Here is a 19,757-nt window from a genome sequence, read left to right on the forward strand (position 1 = left end):
TTGGCAATGTGTTTTTAATAAGAACAATAGCACTCTATAATATTGTACTTCATAAAAACATGTGGTAATGATGTAATTAGCCGGTCTCTAGTATTAGTCGTTCTTTGCAGAAGATAAATAATATATGCCTAAGAGTTTTATGGTATCTGTTGCTCCACGTTCGTTTTCATCCCATACGCTTCCATTGACGTCTTGGTTTTTGGAAGACTTTTTTTTGCACTGACAACAGCCGGCCAGCAGGTGGGGGTGTACTGGACAACACGCTGTAGTGAGCGATGCGCAACTTTTGACATCAAGACGCACGCTATATTAAATCAACGGCTGTGTTATCAACACGTCTTACAGCACTTCCATCTCCGTTCAATTATGCTAATGGCTACGTATACTACAAATGACCCGGTGTGGTTATTAGCCGGCTCAATTAGGCGACGTGTACGAGGGAGGCAGGACTGACGTGGTGGTGCTGGTGGTGGGGGTGGGGAGGGCTAGTGGGTGGTTGGCTGTCCGATGGTGATAAGTGAGGCCGGGGGCAAGACGTTATTGTTTGTGTCAGGCTGTGTTTGTGTGTGTGTTGCACACAATCAATGTCATGCTGAGAGCGCCTTTGCATATTTGTGTGTGTGTGCGCGCGTGTGTGTGTGTATAAACACTGGAGAGGGTCTCAGGGAGTCTAAAGGGCCACACTAGCCTTCATCACAAAAAGACTGATGGGAATAAATAAATAAATCCACTTGCTCACCTACTGGGATCAATCACAAAAGGAAATTCATTAGCGTCACTGTCCTGTCACACCTAATGGCATTATTTTTATGGCTCCATCTCCAACCCAAAAACTACAACAAATATTTTTGTTGTACTTTATAAAAACATACAGCAATAACATAATTAAATAGAATGTACAGAATTAAAAAGTTTGTGCATCATGAGTAATTCATTGCGGCGCCTTGTCGTGTGCGCAACTTGGCCACGGGCGGCCAGCATAATACAGTCATGCAGACACAATCAAAGACAGCATGATGACACGAAAGCTAAATAAGCACACGTTGGTGTCCTTTAAGCAGTCTGATTGTGATCATGTGTGTGTATTTGTGTGTGTGTGACTCATGCCTATAGTAAATATTCAAATATGGCCTCATTATGTAATCAGCATACAAGAGTGGCTCCTCGGCGGAGGAGCTCGTGCGCTGCCCGGGGTCCTGAAACGGCAAACAGGCTGCACATCCTCGATCACAAACCGTTCCCCAGGCCCCGCCCCTTCAGAAGCTGGCCAATCAGAGCATTAGGAGGACGACCAAGTCACAGAAACCTGCTACCGCCTGAGCGAACACGCAGACATTAGGTAAAAAAATAAAAATAATGTTTTTACATTGTTTCAAAAAATTGTAGCTTATAGTTCATTGAATTAGAATGAATTTTTCAAATGTAATTGTCCCATTAAATAATTATTACATTACATTATTATACAATATATATTATACATATATTATACATTATTTCTTGTAAATAATAAAACAGCATTTTCTGTTTTTCAAAATATAATAAATTAAATAATACTAAAATATTTTTTATGTATTTATGTATTTCACCAATATTTATTTTACATTAAATCAATTAGAAATATTGTCAGAGAAAATACTAAAATGATTAAATCATTTTTAATTAAAGAATACTATGCAAAAAGTACTTATGTTGGGTTAATTGAAAAATAATTTAATAATAAAATAATTCATTTTTTCATTTTTATATATTTTACAATAAATCAATTAAAAGACTGTAAAAGTGAATTAATAAATATTAACGTTCCAATTTTAAGCAAAGACTCCGATATTATATATATATATATATATATATAGAGAGAGAGAGAGAGAGAGAGAGAGAGAGAGAGAGAGAGAGAGAGAGAGAGAGAGAGAGAGAGAGAGAGAGAGAGAGAGAGAGAGAGAGAGAGAGAGAGAGAGAGAGAGAGAGAGTACAAATATTATATATACAAATACTGGACTGAATAGAAAAATAAGGAGTTGAATTTAACAAAATCATGAAGTGTGACAGACTTTTTTAACTTGAAAAATGCCTCTCAAGGTTGTGGCAAGGTCAGAGCAGCAAGGGAGCAATTTGCAAAGCATTTGCGGCTTGCAATGATACGCTGTTAAGTTTTAAATTCACTTTTTTTCAGCATCAGAATGGATTTCTTCATCGTAAGACTTGGCATGTTTTTGTTAGGTTTTTTTTAGAAAACGATAAAAAGGTGAGATATGACTACCACGTGACCACGAGGGTGGGGCAAAATTGCACGGCACTCGAGGCCTGTTATGATATGCTTTGATGTCTCGTCAAATGACTCCATTTTTATCTCATTAAAAAATATGTGACAACATTGCAGGCAAAAAGTGAGCCAGGGCAAAGTGCTCTCCAGTTGTCCACACACACCCAAAAAGCTCATTTCGGGATTTTCTCCTTCCCACTAATCCCGTCATTCCTAATCCGACACCTGTCACCGCGCTGGTGGCCGTGCGTCCCGCCGCCTCCTGCTGACACTTTCCAACAACCACGACCTTGCGTGCGTGTGCGCGCGCGTGTCCCGTAGCGTCCTACCTGGCAGCTGTCTCGTCTTCCCGGGAGCGCCGGCTGGCTGGCTGGCTTTCTCTCTTGTTCCCAATCCCAGCAGTGAGGGGGCTGCGTGTGTGAGCGAAGGGGGGCGGGGGGCGGATAGGGGGGCCCGGCCGGGTGTCGAGTTGCGAAGCGCCGCTGTATGCAAATGAAAAGAAAAAGGAAATAAATGAAAAGCACTCAGAAAGCCACGACCACGACGACGGCGGCTGGAGAAACACTCCCGACGGCACACTTGAGCATCCAGCGAGCGAGCGGCTGCCTCTTCTTCCTCTCTGTCTCTCTCTCTCTCCATCAGTCCTCCTCTCTCCCCGCCCACCTACTCAAGCCCCCCGCACACGCGCTTACACACGCTCGCTCTCTTCCTTTACTGTCAGACAAAATGCACATATCCCCCCTCGCTAGCTATTTTCTGACATTTTCTCCCACCCACTCTCACCCTCTGCACTGTGAAGACAACAATCACTGTGTGTGTGTGTGTGTGTGTGTGTGTGTGTGTATGTGTGTGTGTGAGAATATGATGCCGTGTAGACAACCGCCCCACCTAAAGGAATCTATATTCTGCCAAAGCCTCGTCAAGGACATTCCCAGAGTATGGAAGCTTCCTGCCCTCAACGCATCCCTGACCATAAATGAGGGTCAAAGGGGCTTTAATGACAGGGACCCTGCCTGTGGAAATGATCTCCTGAGTAGCTTGCCGAATCCATGCGGCTTCAAAACACTAACTTATACACAGCGGAGCTAAAAAATAAAAATAAAAAGTCTACACATCCAGTTCTAATTTTTGTGACATTCCATTCACTGCCACGGATGTTTATATCCATCGACCGGAATCCAACTGTTGACTGCCACCGACGTATATATTCGTCAGGTAGGTTAAGGCGTGGAAGAGGCTCTGGCCCAGCTTGTCTGTGAAATTCAGGTTTGGAAACCACTGTCATGACAAACAGATCCCCATAAATGCCGGCGAGGCATCATTTTGGATTTGAGATCAGCACAGCTTTTAAGTAGAAGTGCTATAAACAGAGCATGTGTCGCGGGAGGCCGTAGAAAGTGTGTGTGTCACGATCGTGAGAAAAGATGACGCAGTTCATGTAAAAAAGCTCCTGATTACTAAAAAGAGCGGAAAATGGTTGAAACAAACGTTGTTTTCCCTGGTGAAACAATAAAGCCTAGAAAGCCTATTTTGGTAGGTACAGAGTAAGAGTAACACAGAGTAAAAATTTACAGAGTAAAAATTTTTTGAATAAATTCACATTTTGAGTCATTTAAAAAGAAAAAAAAATCCAAATCTTATGAGAGCAGTCATCTTTGAATGAGAAAGTTGTAATTTTCTTTTCAATCAATATATGGAGAAAAACAGTCTTAATTTGAAGAGAACAAAGTCCTAATTGTGTCTAGCTCGGGTGTAGTTGTGCATTTGTGTCGTCGGGCGTATTATCAGCGGGGAAAAATCGTCCCCCGTCAGTAATAGAATGTGTCAAGGTAGATGCCGGTGCGATACGGCGGAAGAAAAACAAAAAGTGGGGGAGGGAGGCCGGAGAGGCTGAGGGTTGGCATATGTTCGGACGCGTGTCCGAGTCAATAAAGCTCAGCGTCGGGAGACACACAGCACTGTTGAGCGCCATCGGCGAGGCAAAGCAAACACGGACGGCCGGAAATGGCAAAATTTGGACCGAGTGCAAGCCGGGGCGCAGTTGCTACGTAAATAACGTCGGCTATGCTAAGCTAAGCTACAGCCTGTCGAATGCATTTTCAGGAACAAAGTTACAATATTTTGGAATGTGCTGGAGCCTATCCCAGCTATCTTCGGGCGAGAGGTCACCCGGGGTACACCCTGAACTGGTCGCCAGCCAATCGCAGGATTACGACAACAAAGTCCCAATATTAAGAGAATGAAGCAATTTTTCTCTTAAAAGTCGTAACTTTAAGAGCATACAATTCAATGGGAATCAAGGTGTGGGTTTTTTTTTGAGCAGCATGGAAAGGTTGATTTGTGCCATTTTGTTGTTTGTCTGGTCTATTGTGGTGCACTTATTGAACGATTGCAAAATGGCAGCGTGATTATCCACAATGGCTCCATGACTTCATGCGCTAATGTCTGCTTTCAGAAGCCCGGCCAGCGTCACATCTTTTCCATCGGCGGACGAGCGGCGCTTGGGAGCGTCCGCCGCCTCCACCGCGCTGACATTTCCATCTTTTTGTTGGACCGTCAGCGTTTGTCATTTTCCATTGCCTTTTTTTTTCTCCTCCAAAGTCTTTCTTGTGGAAACGACGTTTCCTTTCAGAATGATTCAAATGCACTCCCGCTTGTGTATTAGAGTGCACAATATTTACACTTGTTGCTAAGCTACTGGCTAATGTGACATTGCAATAGTACCTGACACGGGTACGTCGTGCTCCACAAATGACATCGAAATGGAGATTCCGAGATAAGACAACAACCCTGGACGAGTTCTGTGTAAAATATTAGCACCGCAGAGTACCCAGGTTTTGACTAAGTAATCGAAGCTAACTTTAACACAAGTTGACTATACGACTGTCAAAGCAGTCAGAGTGTGTTGCGGCACTCCCAGGGCGTGGCGCTCTGAATAACCGAAGTGCACGCTATCGAACGGTCCGCAGTGTAGCAGAGTGTGTTGGGAATGCATTTCCGAACGCACCCTACCTTTGTTCAGTCACAGAAGCTTCCCTGCCAACTTTAACTCGAGTTTTTAATAAATAACTGAAGCTACAAGGCTACCTGCGCTCAGGATCAGGAGCTTAAACTCGGATTTACTCTATAACTGAAGATGTTTAAATGCTCGGAAAATGAAGCTACTTGGCTACCTTTACTAAATCTTGAAGCTACTTGGCTAACTTAAGTTTACTATATGACTGAAGCTACCTGGCAAATGTTATTCACATAGACTGGGGGGCGGAATGAAGCTTCTAGGCTAAATTTGGTTAGAAACGGAGGCTACTTGCCTCACTTTACTTCCATTTACGATGTGACGGAAGCTAAGATGACGGCACGAGGCTAACTTTGCTCAGAAGCCTCAGCTTCTTGGCTGCATTAAGGAGTTACAATCTGACTGAAGCGACCTGGTTAAAGTTGCTCACATAGACTGGAAGAAAATTAAGCGAATACACCAACTCAACTTACTTGGTTAACTTTACGATACCACTGAAGCTACTTGACTAAATTTGCTCAGAAACTAAAGTGACCGCGCTATTGGCTCGAATAGACACGAGAAAACTGGAGCTCCTTGGCTAAATTTGCGTCGTTGCCATTTCAGGGAACGATGCGCTTTGAATCTCACCAATGCCCTCCACGACATTCGGTCCGTTTCCGCAAGCTTCCAGGAGACTGGACCCAAAAAGCCGTGAAATGATTGATGGAAATATATTCTCTATTTGTTCCTTCAATTGCTGCCTCCCTCACTGACAGGAAGCCGCCGCCGCCAGTGGCTGACAGGCTCGCCACTGGATAAGTGGCTGTTGAAATATGGACGTATTCCCAGGAGTCTTTTCAGTAGGCACAGGTGCGCCAGTTAGTCTTTCAGCGCACACCCGCCGCCAGCGGACACACTGACACACACACACAACAAACACACACATCGACACCTGCTCGGGTCAGCAACACTCGCCAAGGCCGATGATACCCCGCAGATGTTTGGCTCGCGTCGCAGGCCAAAAAGTTTCCATTTTTAGATGTGAAGCGAGCGCTCGGCCAATCAGCCGCATGCCGCGTACGGCGGCGAACGTTCCTTACGACGTCCGAAACGGTCGCGAGGCAAGCGGCCAGGCTTCGGGCTGCCGAGTCTGTTCCCGGAGACTCAAGAGGTGGGGGATTAAGTTGGATTTGGGAAGAAAGTAATTACTAGCACCCCCGTGGTGGCTGCCGTAATTTAATTACCTCTGCGACCCTCGTCACTGCCCGGCAACAAAGTACAGCCGAGGTGACGAGAGACCACAACGCTCGCTTGTCGTGGACGCATTACATTTATTGGACATTTATTTGTATTAACATTATGACAGACATTTCAAATCCAATTTTGCAATTCAGTATACACCCGCTTGAAAAATTGCAAGTGATTGATGTTTAGAATTCCGTATTAATAGTTGATCCCAAAACACTTTAACATCATTTCAAACTCAGCTTACATTACCCTTAAAGATAAATTGCTGACTGATGATTTGATTTTGAAAAAACGTGTAGATGCGGCGGCGGCACGGTGTGCGACTGGTGAGAGCGTCTGCCTCGCAGTTCTGAGGACCGGGGTTCAATCCCCGGCCCCGCCTGTGTGGAGTTTGCATGTTCTCCCCGTGCCTGCGTGGGTTTTCAGCGGGCACTCCGGTTTCCTCCCACATCCCCAAAACATGCATGCTAGGTTAATTGACAACTCTAAATTCCCCTTAGGTGTGAATGTGAGTGCAAATGGTTGTTTGTTTATATATGCCCTGGGATTGGCTGGCAACCAGTTCAGGGTGTACCCCGCCTCTTGCCCGATGATAGCCGGGATAGGCTCCGGCACGCCCGCGACCCGAGTGAGGAGAAGCGGTGAAGAAAATGGATGGATGGGTGTAGATGCAGCGAAGATTCTCCGTAGCTTTCACTAACAACCCAGGCTAAACTTAGCGCCTCGCCAACATAAAAAAGATATTAGTCTCTCAGTCGAGGTGTATCATTTCAACAATACTTCCTTGACACCAATTATGACTTTCCAAACAGACAGGGCTTTGGTGTGAAGAGAGTTACAAAAAAGACCACAAAAATATTCTAATTGGGTAATTTTTCAGTTGAGGAAAGGTTCCACAGGAAAAAAAACACGACTAGGCTGGTCTCGGCTAAATCGATTACCGCTATCTCGTACAATACATCATCGATTCAACTCGATCAAATACTGATGTCACAATTTTGGACTTTTTCTCCCCAAATTACATTAAAACAACAAACAATTGGATGTAACACATTTATTTTCATAGTAAAATAAAAGCAAAATTTCTTTCAATTAATTTCCATACTTCCTCACGTAGATATCGCACGGTTGTCTCCCGATAAATTGATTATCACACAATTGCCCTCGCTGACACGTTATGGATACAATTGGATATTGTTGATATTTGTCGCTGTCTGGAAAAAAAACAACTTTGGTAACATTCTTGAATGAATCTCTTCAGATACACAGATATCGTGGCGTATCGTACAAGGTTTCGCATGGTTCTTTAAATCGAGCAAACAAATATCGAAAGTCAAGATTTGTTTACAGAAAAGATCATCTCCAAGTTAAACTCCGATATATTCACAACATCCTCCCAGTCGATACAAAGTTGATGCTGTCTTGAATCTTGTTATTTTTATACCGCCCGCCGTCCACCTTAGCTGCAGATACTCTGCAGCTTCACTGCTGGAGCGAGCAAATGTTGTCGGTATCTCCGCTGAGTGTGTGTGTGTGTGTGTGTGTGTGTGTGTGTATAGCAGATAAAAAACACAAGACGACAGCACAATTGCTCATTACGCAGAAGTGACTGTGTGGCGCAACGGAGCGTGTTTTCAGGAGTCGGCCGCGGTGGGCGGCGGGAGGTCCGATGATGGATGGCCTCATTGGACATCAGGTGTGGAAAACGCAGACGCCCCTTGGGTTTCCATTTTACTTTCATCCCACTTTCTATTTCTTTTATAGACCTTCACACGTACTTTGGTGGAAAAAGCTCAAGCGGTTTCTGGTTGCAGCACGAGTAAACAAAACCCTTTCATGTCATTCAACAAAGGCAGAGCGATTGGGAAAACAGCGGAATGGCTTAAATGATGCCCTTTCGTCTTCTTCTCTTCCGCCGTAGTTTGAATGTGTGAAGTGTCAATCGAAAAGAAGATTTTAGGGAGACGGAATGCTGGCCCTAGTTTAAATTTCACATGGGAAATTGATTACAAAAAATAGAAGTGGCGGAAACCGAAGGCATACACTGAACGATAATACAATGGCAACACATTGTCGCAACTCAAAAATCAGAACTCAAAAGGCCTATTTCTCTCAAATAGTGTTCACAAATCTCTTAATCTGTTAATGAGCATTTTTCTTTAGCCGAAATAATCCATCCCCCCCAAAAAATGGCACATTTTAGAGTGGCCTTTTATTGTGGACAGCCTAAAGCACACTTGCGCAATAATCCCACTATCTAATCCGCAATTTACTATGCCACACCTGTGAGGTGCATGGATTATCTCAGCAAAGTGCTCACTAACACAGGTTTAGGCATAAACAGGACTTTTGTGTACACAGAAAAAGTATTTGAGCTAAGATCATAAAAAAATGGGAGGGACCGGCTAAATATTTGACTTTTCTGTTGCTCGGATGAAGGGCACTGCCATGCACTTTTGATAGCGTGCTGCAGTAGTCGTTAGCTCGCAGGATAACACATTGCTAAATTACTCGAAGACAACCCAACCAAACATTTTCTCCAGAACTAACTACGAATTTAATGATGGAGGTTTGCTTCTCAATCTGTCGTTACATTTTAGGAGCTTTTCTGTACAAGTATGAATGACATCTGCTTGATTTAGCTTCGTCACTCCCAGGTTTCGCTGGATTAACTTTTTAAGGAAAGCTAAGAGAAACCTCACGCTAAACTGCAACCACAACGATATTTTGCCATCGTTTTCACTTCAAATCCTCGCGAGTCAATCAGTTTCTGTGCCTGACGCCTATTGTTTACAAACGCGATGAAATGGTGCTTCGCGGACAGAAAGACAGACGTCCATGCGGCGGACATCCGGCGCGGGACGGCCTGGACGGCACCTGGCGGCTTTGATGCTGTCGGCCTGGCAGAAAGAGGCTGCCTCAAATAGCGCTAATTACAACAAGAGAGCCTAATCTCAGCTCCGGGGGAGGAGGGAAAGCCACGCGGGGGGCGGGGGGGTCGGACTCGCAAAGGAAAATGTTACATCGTCCCTCTGAGGTCACATTGACAGGACCCTCCATCGTGTCCATTTCCTTAAAGCAGTGCTTCTCCACTGTTGTCAAACTGCAACCAGCATTTGATGACGGTCGCCAAGCCACAACCCACTTTTAATGGCATTATTATTCAATAACACGGGGAGAAGTCCAGGTACCACTAAATAGTCAAATTAAACACCACAAGTGCATGCTCAAAATAAAACCACGGCATTCCACTTATATCTTGGCACTAATCTGCTCTTCTTATGAAAAGTCCCTGACCAAATATGTGGGAACTGTATGATACAGAAGTGTGCCAAATATGATAACTAGCAACCCTTTACTGCTCAGTGACTGTTTTTTTTTTTTTTTTTTTTGTCAATGTCTTTATGTCTCAAAAGTGTTCTCTGTCTGTTGTCGTACTCGAGCGGCTCCAACCACCGGAGACAAATTCCTTGTGTGTTTTTTGGACATACTTGGCAAATAAAGAGGATTCTGACTCTGATGAATAAATGTACCGTACCACCCCAAGAAATAACGCTAACTCATTCACTGCCAGCCTTCCCAGTTAACATGGATATTTGACTTCTAAAGGCGTCAATGGCAGTGAATGTGTTTTTTAATGACACATGCCAGTCAAAATGTTATTTTCCAAATAAAAGGCAACAACTGCAGGTACAAAGGTCCATCCATCCGTTGTCTATACCACTGAATTCAAAAGATAACTCTTCATCTTGAATTTTTTTGTTTTTGACACACTTGTCATAACGTTATTTTCTGACTAAAAGAGCAAGTCTGATCTGTTAACTATTTCACCGGACACAGGCTCCTCAGTTTATGACGGGCTTATGTGATCCGAACTTGTACGTTATGTAGAATTATAGTAAATATTTAATTGAAAAGCACTTATTGTAGGCCACAAATATAAAATAATCAAATGAAAAATAGTAAATATGATGACCAAGTCTTCTTACTCCACCGCAAAGACGTTCTGCCGTGAGTCGTTTTAGCCCAGGAAATTGGGTGAAAGGAAGTCGGCCCGCAAGCCTCCCCATTCGTCTTCTCCCAGTTCATCCGCTCCGCCACTTCGGATACATCACGACCAATAAGAGAGAAATTGGACTTTTCTCGGCGGGTCCCGGCTCGGCACGCCGGCCGCATCCCGGGCCAGAGCGCCGCGCTGACCCATAACGAGAACGAGATCACGCGCCACGCCTCGGGAAACCGCCGCTGAACTCTGCCTGAACCGACACTGCCGCTGAGATAAAGACGACTGTGAGGAGGGGGAAAATAAGGAAAACATTGAGACGCGACTTTTCTGGCCATCGAGGCAGTTTAACAGCCGAGACGAGTCGAACAAACGCTTGCTTTACCGTTACGGCCTTTACCGAGAGAGGGAAAGCGGCAGGAAAGGATATTATCGGGGTGTCTTATTTATTTTATTAGTATAGGTTAGTATCAGATGTACAGTTAAGATATATATGAAGAATATGTAAAATAGCATGAATTTTATTAAAATCATTGAAGTTCGTATTTCATTATTTGTAATTAATTACACAAAAATGGAACTATTTAATGCAAATGCAAATGTGTATGTAAAAAAAGCTTTTATTTCAATAATATTTTAAATTTTATTTATAATAAACAATTATTAAATGAGAAATACATTTTTAAAAATACATTTTCACAGAATTACATGCAGTTGTTTACGCAAAACATGTTGCAACCCGCACAGACACCAGCATTAACATCAACGAAATTAAAAGCACTCAGGGGGATTAAAATGTGATTAACGAATGAAAAAGCCTCTAATTAAGTCGATTTTTCTTGTCCTTTTCTCTCTCTCGCCTAGTAGTCCCAGTTTCGTAACTCAGACCTCCTGTTCCTGATTCCCAAAACCTGACTTTAAAAAAATAACAAAACTCAAAACAGGAACGAGGCGGCGAATAGCGCGAGGCCGTCTCACTTTGCACGCGTCCCCCTCATTAAAAATGCGCCGCTAAATATGCGCGCGTCACAATGAGCGCTGGTGAATATTTGCTGTTCAGCAGCCATCTGCAGCCTTTCTCCCGCTCTCCCTGCTGCGTTTTCACGTTTTCCCCTCCGAGCCTTCTGCTCATCACCTCGTGCCACTTTCCGCAAGAAAAAAAAACAACAACAATGGCAGCGGGGGCGGGTGGGGGGGGCACGCAATTCGGACCCCCTCGACCTTTCGCAGCTATCGCTAAATGTCATTCCCGCTGGAGAATTCCTGATACCGTCCAAAAGCGTCTCCATGCTCCACAAGCATCGCTTATGTAACGACAAGTAGGAGAGGCAATCTTTGGATCGTGAGGGGGTGCGGCGGCAAGGGGGGCCCACACTCCGCCAGAGAGATATTACCGCGGTAATCTATACGGAAATGGAGCAGCTCGGCGGAGCAGGCTGACCTTGAAGAATTTAACAGAGGATTAGACGATGAGAGTTTATTCTCTTTTTTTTGGGGGGGGGGGGGGAGTTTCCGTGGTTCAAAGCCATCGCAGCTGATGAGCTAGTTGACAAAAGCACAGTCAGTATTGACAACTTAGCAAGTTGGTCGCGAGATTTAATATTAATAATAATAGATCAAATTTACTTTGCGCTTTTATTAAAACTGGGGGGAAATTACCTTCTTAAAACAAGTAAAAATAAAGAAATAACAATTTTTGAAACAAAACATTTATCCCTAAAATAAGTGAAAGAAAATATGAATTTGCTTCATGAAATTCTTAAAATAAAATATTCTGTATCTTAAAACAAGTCTTTTAGTCCTGCTGAAAATTTAGGAGTCAAAACTGTCTAAAGATAAAAGTACAGTAAGATTTTTTCACGAGAAAGAAGATAAATTCACGAGGTACGATTTTGCAGCATACTCAAAGATGAGGTCATTGTGCGGGAAATTTAGAAATGTATTTATTTATTTTTGGGTGGTTTTGGCTTTCCACATACTATTTCCCAGCAGTTAGCCGCTAGTGCGAACTGTGACTTCCGCCCCGTCGTTCCGCGGGTCCGCACGTCGACGCAAACATCCTCGGCCTTATCGCGAAAGCGCTCACAAGTATCTCCGAGGCGGAACTTTTGTCGCAGACAGCGGCGCCCCTGAGCAAACAAGATTACGGCGACGGCCTCGTCGTCCCGCCGCCACTGTCGGAGTTCAGAGATGAAGACGCACTACGGGAGGCTAGTCTCCAAGCGGGAAAAAAATAATCTTGCACACGCACATACACAAGATGCAAAAAAAAAAAAAAAAAAAAAAAAAGCCTCCCCCGTCTAGTTTAAATGCATTTCAAGCATTCATTTTGTAATTTTCAAATTCACTTATCTCATTAAATAATTGTTTTAAAAAGGAGAATGACTATTCATTTATTTTATTATTGGATATACAGTATTTGCATTTGGACTTATTCTCTACTTTTCAAGATGCATTGTGAGACAGATTGAGGGCACTGATAGAGGAGGAAACTTGTGCTTACAACACATTCCAAGAGCGCTTGAAAATGGCAAACTCACTTTCCAAGGCGGCGAATCGTGACCGATTTCGAACGCAGACTCGGAAATGTTGACTTTCTTCCTGACACTGTTGAACGTTCGGGTCTTCATCTCACTGAAACGTCTCTTATGCCACGGTTGCATAACGTCTTTCAGCAAGGGCAGGCGAGCCGAACTAGGCCAGCGGGGGGGCGGCGCCGGTTGCAAGAGGGGGGGGGTCGTCCCCATGGCGACAGCATCCAAAGAGCCAGATGCACCTGTGTTAGATCAGCCAGTATTCTTTTTTTTTTTCCGATCTGCAAGGGCGTACGACGAGAAGTGCCAAGATGGGTCTGTAACCTCCTGTTTGACCTGTAAAAAATGTTCGAGCCGTGTGTCGGAGTTACCCAAAGGGTCACGGGAGGGAAGCGCGGCAATTTGGATGTGATGTTTGGAGGTCGCTCCAAGGTGACAGGTGGGCTGTGCTGGGTTCCTGTTTGCCAAATGAGGCCCCCATTGTCAGCTAGAGAGAAGCTCTCACATCAAAGCCGGTGCACCGGAGCGTGCACGGGCGTCTCTTTGAGGAGCTCCGACGCCATTTGCAAGCACGGCCGAGAGCACTTTCAGCTCTCCTGGCACCTTTCGAGCCGCGAAGCCCCCCCCCCCCCCCCCCCCAAAAAAAAGCGTCATGCCATTTTAGCACAAAGTAAAACAGTACAGTGCAGTAGTGAAGTTTGAATCTGGGCATGGTTCTGCGGGTTTTCTCCAGGTTCTCCAATTGCAAGAATTGTAAAGCTGCTTTCAAATAAGGGCTCCCATGTAACTTGACATATGAAGACTTTTTCGACTGAAATAGCTTTTGATTTCAGTCAACATGATATCCTAATTCTGCAAATTCAACAAATGACTATTTTCAGTTCTTTACAATCTAGAAAATGTTTTCAAACTGTTGTGTGTAATATTTTTTGGGGGGAAAAAAAACATCAATGGGAGTTTCATTCAAAATTATACTCTTAACGGTTGACGACTTGAAAATTATGTCGACTGTCATTTACATAAACTGAGAAAAAAAGTCATGATTTGGAACACCGTGTAGTATAGTACATACCTGTAAATAACAGGCTGCTGCTATCAGGTGTTGTCGTATCACAGTGTTTTTAGTATGAGTTCAACTATGGATACATTTGTAAAGTATCCATCTTTAGTATCACCGAGTCAAAAAGGTAATAAAATGGCTAATGGGAAAAGTAGTAATAGGTGATTATACAGGTACAAGTAAACACAATGTAATAGCCGATGTTGTACAATAACGCAGTCGTCAGCGTCGCTCGTCTCCGTTGTCTGGCGATGCAGCTCGCGAGTTTATTCTCAGAAGGTGTGAGAAACCTGACGCACTTTGCCGAAATAACCGCACACGTTCGGTTGCCACGGCAACTGGGGTCGGCGTGACGCAAACGGCTTGGAAGTCGCACATCGGGCTAATTGCACTTGGAACGTCTCAAAAGGCCCGTTTCTATGTGGAGGTGTCAGGTTGGAATTAAGAAAAAGGAAAGGGGTGGGGGCGGGGGGGGGGGGGGGGGGCGTGTTTTGGGGGGCCGCACAGGCAGAAGATTGGCTGCTGTCGCAACATTGCAAACAGACAACATGAATTATGTTCCCGTGTTCAATTTTTTTTCAGCCGACCGGCAGCCAGCGCCGCATTAAACAAGCATCTGGGTGCTTTTGGCTCAGGATGCCGACCGCGGTGGTTTCACGCCGCTCTGGTCGGCACCCCCCTCTGACGCTTGGACAGTGCCCCCCGCTCCACCAAGAGAATTTACGCCTGTGACTATTGTTGTATGCGTTGTTTGTATGCGTTGCTGCTCCATGTGTGTTAAAGCAGCAGTTGTTTGAAGGTTTATACTTACTTATACTTAGGTTTATGCTACTTTCCATGAGCCAGTCTATGGCATTTCATATTTGATGTTAGCATTATGCTAGCAGGATTTCGTAAAATTACATGACATGGTTTGGTTGGGATTAGTTTTGATAGGAGGCTTGAGTACGCTTTTATTTATCTATTGTAGTGGTTGTTGTTACACGTACAACTGCAAAGCTAATCTACCTACCTGTACGAATAAAGTAACCTGAAACTGATTTGATTGAACATGTTGGTCAATAACTATATAATGATTAATCCTCTTTGGTTTTGTGTGTCAGTTTTATAGTAAAGTTCAACTGGGACTGACAAAATAACAGCTTGAAGCAATCTGTTAGAATAAGAATTAGTGTCTTTTCATATGTATGTGTGTAAGTATGTGTGTGTGTGTGTGTAGGGGCAGAAATTACTTTTATATTTTAGTTTATATATATATATATATATATATATATATGGTCTCTCCATATTGTGGATTTTCCCCAATTGCAGGTGGTTTTGGAACATATCCCCCATCATAAACACGGTTCAAGGTTGTTTTGCTGTGTTGCGAGTTGGCGCCAGATAAATCGCCACCAGCCTCTCAACAAGTCTCAAGAACACAAAGACAAACCGAGCGCATCTGTTTGCTGCCGGCCAGCTAAAAGCAGGCTCGCACCGCAGCGATTAAGCCCACCGGCGCCGGTGTCGGAGCTCAGATACGTTGGCCTCCCCGCCGTCGCCTCGGCCGTTCAATGAGTCACGAAACGCTGATCTGAGAGCAGCTTGAGACTTGCTCCATACATTTCACATTGGCACTTTTCTGTGTGTGTGTGTGTTTTTTTTTTTATTTATTTAAATCAGAAACTGTATTTTTGTGAAAAAAAATAAAAAATAAAAATTAAACAAAATAAATAAATCATAAGATTTCATTTGAAGGCCACAACGCCTAGCCCTACAAGAACCAGTAAAGGTAGCGCTCGAATGATACGCTATAGTAGATGCCGGCTGGGTGACCGCAGAGCCTGGCGTCGGGTGTCGTGCAGCGGCGGCGAGCAGGGTCGGACCTTTTTTGTTTGTCATATCTCCTCCAGCTCGGGGTGACCGCAATGTGTCCGAGACACTTTGGCTCACAGAGGACACATCAGACCACCACAAGGGAGTTGGGGGCGGGGGGGGGGGGGGGCGTCCCTTAGGACAAGCCTTGTCCTCTCTCGCCGTGTCACCGTCACGCTTTGATGCTTCGTGAACGGCAGAGGCGACGGCGGCCTCCGGCATGACACGCGAACCTACCAGGAACTGCTGTCCATGTTAAGACCCGCAACTGAATTCTCAATGCCTCACTTATGGGAGAATTAAAAAGCTTCAGCGTGTAAATTAAACGACAGTTTCGTACATTTTTTTAAATTAAAACCACATTTAAAAAAATGTGTGTTGGCTTTTTTGGGAGGCTGGAACGAATTAATGGCATTTCCATTCATTTCATTTCAAACTCATCACAACATTACCCTGAAAAGTCCAGAAAAACGCACGTGAAGTGCGCATGTGCATCCATATTCGGCAAGGACTCTCCGTAGATTCCACTTACAACCCAGGCTAAATTTGGCACCTCCCCGACATACAAAGATACTCGTCCCTCAGTCGAGATTTGTCACTTCTACGTATTTTTTGACGCCGTCAACGAGCCATTCAACATTTGGAATCGCAGCCAAACTAGTTGCAGACAGTCAGCGACTCGCAAAAACTAGTTGCAGAACCACTCAAAGTGGCTCATATGACTGACACTGCGTCCTTAAACATGAAGCCTACGAGCACAGGTGCTCGTTTATCTGCAGAAGATGATGTGCCATCATGCGGATTATCAATGTAAAGCGCGTGAGAGTGACACGAGATGGGCTTGATTCATCGAACCGGGCAGGAAATGAAATTGCTGCGAGACGAGATTAAAAGCGGGGCACGGGGAAACGTGGCCGCGGCGGCTTTCATTATGAGACGCTGACCGCAGGCCAAAAGAGCGAAGGATGCTCGTGACAGACCGGCGTCTCACTCTGGATTGTTTTCATGAATGTGGGAGTTGGATCTTTGCGTGTTTCCATCTACCTACCTAGCTATCTATAGCTGTTGTTCCCAGCAAGGGAGACGCCGGAAAGGTCATCGATACCCACTACAACATAACATGGTTAAGCAAAAGCCTATTTGTCACAGCTGAACAACAAAAAGGTGCAGAAGGACTTGCAAGTTAAACGTGATTAATACGCACGCTAATGGAAGGCACGTTCCAGAGGAAGATAGAGTAGGTACGCGGAGGCGCCTCACATCAATCATAGCTGACAGCCGCGAGTGTGACCCCAACGCGGCAGAAAGTGATAATTACTCATTTGTGACCTGAGTGGCAAAAGACGACCATCAAAGTGCGCAGAAAGGTAACAACCAATCAGATACAGAAGGCGTGACCGCCGAGATGTCATTAATTTGCCGCGCAATTGCGGGCACCCCCGCAGCCTGGCGCTGACCTGTTAGCTTGGGCTTAAGGAGCTTTGCTGAAACTATGGCGGAATGTCCACCTTCAGAAATTCATTCATCCCTCGTTTTCCAACAACCGACACGGAATGAGCAACATTTCTGCTCGACAGGTACGTGCATCACCACTTTTTGCTTCCTAACTGATTGTACAGCGCCAAAAAAAATTCAACTTCAAGCCAATAATATTTAGTGTTATAGTAACACTCCATTACAAATCGCTCATACTAGCAGTGTAGCAGCCGTGGCTAACGTCGCCGTGTTTACAATGCTAACACTAGCTTAGTATGGCTAGCGCTGCTGTTTTGTTGAAGCTAGATATGCGTTCTCTGTGACTACTTACCACAACTACACACTTTCGTAATTGCATTCCATTATGAATGGCCACGTTTGAGAATCGCACGTGTGTGCGCTAGTAAGGGGCGTGGCCTTGGTCAGCGAATTGGGGGGGTGGGGGGTGGGGGGGCGGGATTAGTGAAGTGAAGATACATTCAAATCTTACTAGCAGTTGAAACACTGCAAACCCCTCGTTTAAATGGAAACACAACCCAATCCACAGTGGCTGTGCGATCCCACAGTGTTGTCTGCTGCATTTTTAGCTCGCAAATTGGAGTAAAGTCATTTGAGAAGCTGAACCTGCTGCTATGAGTGTAGAGTACAGTTTTAAATCAGTAAAAGTCACCAAAAATGAAACAGGACAGTCAATTTGCGGTCGCCTCCCGGCATGGTGATCACAGCTGCCGTGCAATCCCACAGCGCTGTGTGCTGAATATTACACCGCAAATCAGGGGACTGCCATTTGGGAAGCGAGAATACCGTTTTAAGCCAGTAAAAGTCACTGAAATGGAAAAAGAGCACCATCCGAGTGACCACAGAGGCCGTGTGATTCCACGGTTTTGTGCGCCGCAGCCTCAGTGCTGAATATTATCTCGCAAATTGGAGCTAAACGCACTGTTACAGTTTAAAATCAGTAAAAGTCACCTAAATGCAACGAGAACACTAGTTTGAATAACCACAGAGTCCGAGTGAGCCCAGTCTTGCGTGCTGCATATTAGATTGCACGCCTCCAGATCTCATTATAGGGAAGCAACAGGACAACGTCTGCATGTCCAATGAGCATCGTGACTCTCTGTGGGATTTACTCATTTGATTGATAGTGTGCGCCTCGCAGAAGGCTTTTTGGCAAATACAATATAATCACAGCACAATCAAACGTTCGGAGTTGCTCCGATTTACACTGTCTATTACATAACGGAGACACTTACGATATGTTCGCTCTGACGGGGTCCTTCCAGTCCTACCGTCACACTGGCGTTTGCTGAAAGAGAAAAAGCAAGCAATTTTCAGATGAAGTCCATGCAAGGGCAAGCCAATTGTAAATCATGAGCCCGGATGATGAACTCATGTTTTAAATAAGGCTCTTTGGGCCTGAAGGCAGATGGGCTTCGCTAATGAACACAATTAATTCCACCTAAGACTGCTATCGGGAAGAAGAAGACATACTACGACTCCCAAGTCATCATCTGTGTCGCCAGGAGAGCAACGTTCAGGAAGGTTTCTGATGGATGGGCTCGTCCTTGAACCCTTGCTTTAACCTTCCACCAAGTTTGGTCAAATTGGACCAAATACTGCAGCACCAAAAAATCTGAATTGTGCTTTGAGCTTTGCTTGTTGAATTGGTCGGAAATTAGTTTTAGGTACAGGTTTTCACCTGCTATTTGTATCTATTTGTATCATGAAACTTATCAAGAAGTCCGAATCGCAGCGGTGGGCTGCAATCATGTGGGCTGGACCGACGCAAATATTCTACAAACCACGGAAACCGGTTAGGGCAGGTGAAGACCGAGCAAATGTCTTTCTTTGTGTTCAAATGAAAGATTGGACTGAGAAAAGGCAAACAATAATTCTGTCTGTCTACACAGAAGTATAACAATGCTCCCGGGATTTTTGCACAGTTCTCATCTTTAAGACACCTTAGAATGTCTATCATTAAAGTTAACTTTATGACTTTAACAGCACGATATAAAATCTAACTAAGCACAACAATGCTGACCTGTCCTGCCTAAGTACTAATAATATCCAGAGCAAACATTCATCCTGCATCTGGCCCATTATTATCGCGGAGGCTCGCCCTGGCTGGTAAAGGAGTGTCCGAGGGAGCTTGGAGGTGAACGTGTGGAGGTTTTGTTTTGTTGCAGATTACAGGTTTAGGTGGTTAAGGTTGAGGAGGAAAGGTAAAGGGCTAGGGTAAGGGCTAGAAGATGAGGATCAGGGTTGGAGTAGGGATTAGTGTTAGGAGGCAAGGTTTGGGGGATTCCGCAACGGTTCAATTGAGG

At 44.6% G+C, this 19,757-nt stretch overlaps 1 protein-coding gene across 1 annotated transcript in view; it reads right to left on the minus strand.

The window, feature by feature from the left end:
- The window catches only part of syt1a (synaptotagmin Ia), a 75,749-nt gene that overhangs the window by 33,644 nt on the left and 22,348 nt on the right, over positions 1–19,757 (minus strand). The window contains 2 exon segments of the mRNA XM_061667769.1: positions 2,590–2,742; positions 18,687–18,739. The gene's annotated coding sequence lies outside the window, so the exon portion shown is untranslated.

Source organism: Phycodurus eques, chromosome 22 (assembly GCF_024500275.1).
Source record: "Phycodurus eques isolate BA_2022a chromosome 22, UOR_Pequ_1.1, whole genome shotgun sequence".
In the NCBI taxonomy this organism is placed as follows: Eukaryota; Metazoa; Chordata; class Actinopteri; order Syngnathiformes; family Syngnathidae; genus Phycodurus; species Phycodurus eques.